Source organism: Mustela nivalis (assembly GCF_964662115.1).
Source record: "Mustela nivalis genome assembly, chromosome: 1".
Taxonomy (NCBI): domain Eukaryota; kingdom Metazoa; phylum Chordata; class Mammalia; order Carnivora; family Mustelidae; genus Mustela; species Mustela nivalis.
In genome coordinates, this window is record NC_139020.1 from 167010542 (window position 1) to 167016541 (window position 6000).

At 39.2% G+C, this 6000-nt stretch overlaps 1 long non-coding RNA gene across 1 annotated transcript in view; it reads left to right on the plus strand.

The window, feature by feature from the left end:
* The window catches only part of LOC309840786, a 126186-nt gene extending 121506 nt beyond the window's left edge, over positions 1 to 4680 (plus strand). Inside the window, exon 3 of the long non-coding RNA XR_014298788.1 lies at positions 4597 to 4680. This is a non-coding gene — a long non-coding RNA (uncharacterized lncRNA). The remainder of the gene's footprint in view (positions 1 to 4596) is intronic.
* Positions 4681 to 6000: the final 1320 nt, after the last annotated feature.

Genomic DNA, 6000 nt, shown 5'->3' on the forward strand with positions numbered 1-6000 from the left:
GTAGAAGGACTCTGTTTTATCAGGTGATTGCAGGAATCAGATGACCAACAAACTGTGTAGTTTGAATAACATTTTTAGAAAGGGACTATTTACAAAGGCTTGGTCAGGGCAAAGAGACATCAAGAGAGATTGGGTACTACTCTAGGGTTAGAAATAGGATCATCTGAATGGGAAATGGGAAGGAATGGTTCTCAAAATCTAAAGCAAAAAAAGTCTGAGAGAGGAGATGAGAGCTGTGTGGAGAGGATTGCCTGAGAAGAGCAGTAACCTTTGTTCAAGTTCATGGAGACTCTGTAGAGAGGGATCCTGGGGAATAAATGCCCTGAACTTAATAAATGCCCTGAACTTTCTTCTCTCACTAGTCTCTCACTGATGCACTCCAATAGCTAAACCCAACTGGAAAACCAAAGGCCAAAGAAGCTTGAAGAAGTGGCATATGCCAGCCAGCCTCTTGGGATGCAGGGTGCAAATTGGAGGAAAGATCTAGAAGGGCAAGTAGAAGATACTTACTTAGTACAACCACCAAGAAGGAATGCAGATATAACAGGCTTTGTGAGTGGAGCCTATGTTGTATATAGCTTCACTCCAAAATAATTTAGGGGTGTAATATTTTCACATTTCCTTACAGATCTTCAACTGCTTCTGTAAACATTTCTTTATCTTGTTTCTTACTGGCATTAGCCCCTCACTAATTTGCTTGTTTAAAGTCTCTAAAAACAAGCACAAGCTGTCTTTGGCTTACTCTTACCTCTAGGATGAAGTCCATTTATAATGTGACATTTGATAATCTTTAAACCCTGGTTCCAACTTTTCACTGTCTGGGTAGCTCCTATTCATCTTTCAGGACTTACTAACCTGAAACTTGACTAGATGCAAATGGGATAAATCTAAATTATACAGTTTAGGCAAGAAATGGAATTTTTTGGACACATTACCACCCAAGAAGGGCAGGTTTCTGATCATCTTCTGGGATTCCAGCACCAAAGAGTGGGGACAGTTTCTCTCTAGAACAACCATTATCAATGTGACTTAGTTTCTTGTCTCTATGTTTGAGGTCAGGCCCTCTAGAGAGATAGTCTGATTGGCCCAGCTCTGGTTAGATGTACACTGCTGATCTAATGGTCAGTAGGTACTTGGGTATTGTCATTGTGTCCCACTCTTAATTTCTTGATTTTCAGATTATGATCTCAAGATCCTGGGATTTAGCTTATGTTGGGCTCCGCACTTAACAGAGTTTGCTTGGGATTCTCTATCTCCCTCTGCAGCCCCCCCCCCCCCAACCCATGCTTGCTCTCTCTTTCCAACAAATAAATAAACTTTAAAAAAAAATTAGGTATGGGACACCTGGGTGGCTCAGTTGGTTGGACGACTGCCTTCGGCTCAGGTCATGATCCTGGAGTCCCAGGTTCGAGTCCCACATCGGGCTCCCAGCTCCACGGGGAGTCTGCTTCTCTCTCTGATCTTCTCCTCACTCATGCTCTCTCTCACTGTCTCTCTCTTAAATAAATAAATAAAATCTTAAAAAAATAAAAATTAAAAAAAATTAGCTATGATCAATAGAGATATAAAATAGCCATATTGTCCCTAGGGAATTTATTGGTGGATAGTGATGATAGAACCGTTAATAACTGGAGAAGAAATAACAGATTATAAATTGGAGAGACATTTTAAAAGGTTATCTAGTATAAAGACCTAACTTAATTAGGATTTTAAAAAAATATTTATTCATTTATTTTAGAGAGAGAGCATCAAGTAGGGGAAGGGACAGAGGGAGAGGGTGAGAGAGAGGGAGAGAAGCAGACTTCCTGCTGAGCATGGAGACTGACACCGGGCTCAATCTCACAACCCTGAGATCATGACCTGAGCCAAAATCAAGAGTCTAATGCTTAACCGACTCAGACACACCCTTTTTGTGATCTTTTTAAATGAAGTTTTTTCAGATTTCTCTAGAGACTTCTATATCCTTGTTACAATCTAATTATTTTTCAAAATATTTGTCAGTTGCTCCCCTAAGATGTTGAATTAAAAGGAAGGGACCATGTCTTAGTCTTTATATGCCCAGTACCTAATACAGTGAACAGAGAGGCACTTTAATACTTTTGGTTAAGCATTGAGTGAACATCATGGTAGAAAGAAATGGACATTGGAATTGCAAGGCTAATGTTAAGTTATTTCATTGATTTACTAGATCTTTTGAATTAAGCCAATCTTCAAATTATTTTAGTTTGGTTTTTTTCTTTCCAGTAATAACCATATCTTAAGAGTAATGACAACCCAGGGGAACCTGAATGGCTCAGTGGGTTAGAGCCTCAGCCTTCAGCTCAGGTCACGATCCCAGGGTCCTGGAATTGAGCCCTGCATTGGGCTTTCTGCTCAACAGGGAGCCTGTTTCCCCCTCTCTCTCTGCCTACTTGTGATCTCTATCAAATAAATAAAGAAATAATCTTAATTAAAAAAAAAAGAGTAATGAGAACCAAATGGCATGCTTATGAAGCAGTAACCCATAAATGAAGGCTTTAATTGGTTGGGAGCCTGCATACTGTTGGAGTCAGACAGACCTGGTTTTGAATCATTCTTTTTTTTTTTTTTAAGATTTTATTTATTTATTTGACAAACAGAGATCACAAGTAGGCAGAGAGACAGGCAGAGAGAGAGAGAAGAAAGCAGACTCCCTGCTGAGCAGAGAGCCCGATGCGCGGCTCCATCTCCGGACCCTGGGATCATGACCCGAGCCGAAGGCAGAGGCTTTAACCCACTGAGCCACCCAGGTGCCCTGAATCATTCTTTTGCTTCTTGTATGACATTGAGCAAGTCTCTTAATCTTCCTGGGCCTCTGTAAGGTTAAAGATAATAATACCTAACTTCATAAAGTTAGGATGAAGATTAAACTTGATAATCCATATATTACGCTTGGTGCTTGGCGATTGCTTATGTATGTTGCCTGTTACTATCAACGCCAAATTCTAGGCAATACAAGAAAGGAGATGACGTCTGATTATATGTTCTTTTTAGCTGTCGCCTGCTTTATCTCCACACTTACTGCCTATGTTGTCTTTCATTTAATAATCTGAAATGACTGTCCCCTTAAACAATTCAACGGGGGATTTTCCAGATCTCCCCTCCACTTTATCAACATGGACTCCCCTAATGGGTCTTTTCTACTTTGAATCTTTCAGACACTAAAGTGAACTAATAATTAATCCCTGATAATATTGTAAAGCAGTCTTATGAATTCACGCTCTCTCAAACAACTGCCATCTATATTTTTCTGGGCACATTTTGCAGATTCAAAGTAAACTCAACAGAGTAGATTCCATGGAGAGATGTGCCAGCATTGGGCTTGGCTGTTGGTGAAAGATCTGGGGGCATGTGTGCCTCTCAGCATTTCACACATTGTAATGTAACCCTTGCTGTACCTCCAAGAGCAATGAGCCTGCTAGAAAAAAGTTGTCTTTGAGACATCGTATTCCTTTTCTAAAGAAAAGAAGATTTTAGCATAATTGAATAGGTACAGAACAAAAAGTCAGGGTGTCTTCTTTTAAGTGGCAATACTATCTACCATTACTATAAAGATCACTCCCACTCTCAATGACTTTCCGTCTGTGAAATGGGACTAACCTCCATCCCATTTTTCTTACAGAACAATTTTGGAAATCAAAGAAACAGCATATGTGCAAAATTTTGTGGAGATCCTTCAAAATCACATCATATGATTTTAGAATCATATGTTTCTAAAAGTCTACATTTAATGTAGCTCAAAGCTTAGAAAGGCATTTCCGGTCTCTAAGAAATTAGTCCTCATATATTTACTCTGTGCTTTAAATGAATGCTCCAGACCATCATATTTCACTGTGTAGAAGAAGTAAACTTTGTGACATGGCTTAGGTTTAAACTCTTAAGTGACTTTTTCCAAATTTGATCTAGGCTTACTGGGACCAGCAACAGGGATACATCAATATTTAAAAGCCACTTCAAAAACTGTTTGGGACTTTTGGGGCGTCTGGGTGGCTCAGTGGGTTAAACCTCTGCCTTCAGCTCAGGTCATGATTCCAGGGTCCTGGGATCGAGCCTCACATTGGGCTCTCTGCTCAGAAGGGAACCTGCTTCCCCCTCTCTCTGCCTGCCTCTCTGCCTACTTGTGATCTCTCTCTCGCTCTGTTAAATAAATAAATAAAATATATTTAAAAAAAAACTGTTTGGGACTTTTAATAATATTGAAGGAAAGGGGGGCTTACTTCTAGATGTTAAAGAAATAATATGTTTTTGCATGTATTTTTATTATAAATTCATTCATATCTGAAGTACTTAACATAAAATTAACCTATAAACTATCATTTTATTTTAAACTATATTTTACAACCTGCCACAATTTTCTAAAATGTATTTTATAGACACTGATACTAAACAACATGGAGGTTTATATTTCAGATGCATTTATACACAAACTATGGTAGAATTACTTGAGAGAGATTTCTTACCTCTTTGTGTTAAAGGGCCAAAATAGTACTGAGGAACTCTTTTGTTTATGATTAAAAACTTTGTGGGGCCTTCTGAGTTAGTTGGTTTGTCAGTCAACTAAAGCTCTGTGTTTTCTAGGTTACAATTGATGGATCCTGTGGCTTTTCTATCTGCACAGGGAAGGAATTTACAACCAGAAGAAACAAAGCACTTAAACATTCTAGAGATTTACTTCATGACTTCTTTTAATTAAAGTTAATTCCTTATTAAAGAGGTACTCATATTTCCAATCCCGCATCTTCTTTCTCAAAGAGAGCACTCACACTATTGTTTGTGCAACTGCAAGTATTTGATGGGTTTCAAATTATTGCGTTGTCAATTTTTAAAGTCATTATTTTTTTAAAGTTATTTTCTTTCATGTAAATATCTAATTCAAAATCTCTCTGCATGTTAATATCCTGATTTGTAGGAGAGATCAGTGGTCATAGGGTTATTCTGAGAACTCAATGTCTTAAGAAGTAAAGGAGTTAAACTCTCCCTGGCAAAGAGGAAAAACTCAGTCTATGCTCCCCACATGGTGGTTGTTGCTGGAAGTGCTTCTGTCCCTGTTGCCTTTGATCCTCCAGGACCTACTTGAATCATATTCTTGCAAGAACATGAAGATGAATGGACTACTTTTGTTTCTTGTGCTCTGGTAGAATCCACAAAGATTAGTCCAACTGTTAGAATGATCTCTGAGGAGATAAATATGAGATTTTATTTCAGAAGTTTCAGTCTTTGAGAGCCTTCCCCTTGGGAGCAGAAGATGAGCATTTGGAGTACTCCAAGGTAGAATAATGAATATTTGCTCTTCCTTTCATTTCTTACAATTTTCCTGACCCAGAAGCAATAGTGGATTCTTCTGTCATTCTGGTATTCCCTAGCTATTCTTGTGGGCACCTTGCCTGATTCAGTTATGCTTTATAAATTTTAAAATACAGTTGGAGGCTCCATACTACTTTATCTCAGAGTCTGAAAAATAAAAAAAAAAAAATGAGAAATACAGTGGAAGCCTGTATTAGTTAAGATTAAATGCAGCTACATATGAAAGAAACTCAAATAGCAGCAGCTTAACTAAGAAAGATCATTTTTTCCCCTCTCACATAAAAAATGAGCTGTGGTTGGCAGCCCAGGGCTGGGAAGGTAGCTCCACATTAATCAATGGCCCAGTGTATTCTTCCTTTCTGCTCTTCCATCCTTAGTGTGACTCCTGTGCTCAAGATTGCCTTACTGTTGTGAGATTGACATTGTATCTCCAGCCATCATGTTAATGTTCTAGGCAGCAGAATGGAGGAAAGGAGAGGAGCAAAGTGTTTATCCTCACGGAGTAAGTTCCCTTTAAAAAGCTTTGTGAGGGGGCTCCTGCGTGGCTCAGTGGGTTAAGCCTTGCCTTCAGCTCAGGTCATGATCTCTGAGGCCTGGGATCGAGCCCCGCATCTGGCTCTCTGCTCAGCGGGGAGCCTGTTTCCCTTCTCTCTCTGCCTGCCTCTCTGCCTACTTGTG